Raw genomic sequence first — 2,500 nt, 5'->3', positions numbered from 1 at the left:
GATATATGTGTTGTTGGGGTTTGTGATTATGAAGGTGCCCCAACGCACAAAAATATATAAAAATGTACAAAGTTGGGATGTGGTGTGGTGGAGAAGAGTTGGGCCCGACCAGATCATTCGTGCGTGATTTACACGGCAGACGTGTGTACTACACGTATTAGGCCTTTGATCTGCGTTGCGTAGGCCATCTTCCTTCCAAGACACACACGTGTTGGGGTTTGTGTGATTTTATGATAGTGCCCCAACACGGAAAAATAAGCGTACGAGAAGAGTTGGGCCCGACCAGATCATTCGTGCGTGATTTATACACGGCCAGACGCGTATTATATTACACGTATTAGGCCTTTGATCTGCGTTGCGTAGGCCATCTTCTCGATAGAGAGAAAGCCAATGTATTCTTTTTTCTTTCTTTACACACACACACACAGTTGTAGTAGGACAGGGAGGGATGCGAGCGTGCTAATCACGCTTCCTCAAGTCTTCGCTGTGGTGTGTAAAAAAAAAAGAAAAAAAGGAATCGTTGGGAAAGTCCAAAGGACGAAAATATCGGGCAGTCTGAAGATAACTTAATGCTCGTTTACATTGGTATCAAGAGAGACCGGCTTGTGTAGCTCGTTTCAATGCTGTGTCGTTGTCATTGACACCCTACTCTGTTGCGCGCTAGTGGCAGCATGAGCGTGGGACGTATATATATATATGACACCCAGCTAGAGCCGGCCGTGAGTCCGTCCGGTGTAAATAACGACGAAAGGAGAGAGAAACTTTTCGAATCCAGTATCGGGTTGATAATTGTCCAGTTTGAATATCCATATCCCCGTCGTTTTTGGAGGTGATATACTCTCTGTGTTTCTTCGATAGAAGGCTTTTCAATGTTCTATTCGCTCCGACCGTCGAACTTGCAAGAAAACAGTGGTTTTGGATTTGCTCGTACATATATATATGGTTTCGACGGAAATATCTCGTTCTTTAAGGGACAATTATGTCGTTGTACGACGACTCCCGAATCTCCTTCGCGCGCTGGTTGGAGCTCTTCGGGTATCGGCTTGTTCCGAAATATAACACAAAAATGTGGTGGATAGCAAATACACATTATATTATATATGAGAGAATAAAAGGGAAAAATTACCCTGAACGGTGGATCACTTGGCTCGTGGGTCGATGAAGAACGCAGCTAATTGCGCGTCAACGTGTGAACTGCAGGACACATGAACATCGACATTTCGAACGCACATTGCGGTCCACGGATACAATTCCTGGACCACGCCTGGCTGAGGGTCGTTTACGTACTTATAAACTGCTTGCGTTGATGGCACTTGTTGCCTATATACGTACGAGCGAATGATGGGCGCTTCGTCGGCGTTTGTCGCGGTCCTATGAATATTGAGAAATTTTACGTACGTCTAACAGTCTTCGAGAGAGATGGAAATCGTGTTCGAACTAGCGTGAGTGTGGAAGGCGGTGTCGTGTGTCGTATATGTTTTATATACGTCCGCCCGTCTGAAACACCGCTTCGAAGCGGTGACAAAATCTTTTTCGGGACGATTCGTATCCGTAGAACTATCGAGATTTCACTGGTACATTTTCAACGCGCTCCCGACGTCGCCTGAAATGAAACGAGATGGGTTTAACCCACGAAAGCGTACTACACGAGTCTGTCCTATGTGAAGACTGTGTACAGAGATCGAACGAACGCATGAAAGAAATTGAACGAAAGAACACATAACCCGCAAAAATATAGAGTAGAATTGTGACCGTTGCTTCGAATTTGAATTTATATGTATATATATATCATAGCCCCAGGGAGTGGAACCTATGAGTGTGGAAGGATGTCTCTTACCGTTATGTTGCCAGAGGAAAAAAAGTCTCTCTCTTCGTACGACACATTTGTGTACGAATTGTATCGATGGCTATATAGATCCGATGTTGCACATATTCTGAGTAAAGAACACCCCACCCGGGTTACCGTCCTAAAACTCTTCTATTGGTGTGGCTATGATGTGTGTGTCAACGCAATCGCGAGTCTGGTTCTACGGGAAAACCGTTTGTCGGTCGCCCCATATATCTTTTTGTTCTCTTCAAATGATCGAATAGCGAAACCGCACGAGATCAATCGGTCGTCTAGTCCCCGAAAGTACTTTTCGGACGGACGTTAAAGTTATACCGATTGTAATCGTCTTGCGAGTGTTTCGAAGATCTATATTTGGAGAGGATATCGAATTTTATAAAAGATATATTGGTGAGGCGCGATAAACGGTTTTTTTTTTGCTTTAAGGGTTTTTTGTGTTTTTTTTATTTTTTTTTTTTTTTTGTGTTGCTCTGTACACGTTTCGCAAAATGCTTTCGGGGGGGGAAGCTCTGAAAAAATTTTTTTTCACGTTCCGACGACCTCAGAGTAGGCGAGATTACCCGCTGAATTTAAGCATATTACTAAGCGGAGGAAAAGAAACTAACCAGGATTTCCTTAGTAGCGGCGAGCGAACAGGAATTAGCCCAGCACTGA

At 44.1% G+C, this 2,500-nt stretch overlaps 1 non-coding gene and 1 pseudogene across 1 annotated transcript; both read left to right on the top strand.

Moving 5' to 3' along the window:
- The first annotated feature begins 1,123 nt into the window (after window positions 1-1,123).
- Window positions 1,124-1,278, top strand: LOC143263564 (5.8S ribosomal RNA). Its single transcript, XR_013036973.1, has one exon. It is a non-coding gene; the product is annotated as a 5.8S ribosomal RNA (ribosomal RNA).
- A 1,104-nt stretch (window positions 1,279-2,382) lies between these two features.
- Window positions 2,383-2,500, top strand: part of LOC143263561 (large subunit ribosomal RNA) — a 6,085-nt pseudogene continuing 5,967 nt past the window's right edge.

The sequence above is a fragment of the Megalopta genalis genome, unplaced genomic scaffold, assembly GCF_051020955.1.
Source record: "Megalopta genalis isolate 19385.01 unplaced genomic scaffold, iyMegGena1_principal scaffold0739, whole genome shotgun sequence".
In the NCBI taxonomy this organism is placed as follows: domain Eukaryota; kingdom Metazoa; phylum Arthropoda; class Insecta; order Hymenoptera; family Halictidae; genus Megalopta; species Megalopta genalis.
This window is presented reverse-complemented; position numbering and strand designations above follow the sequence as displayed.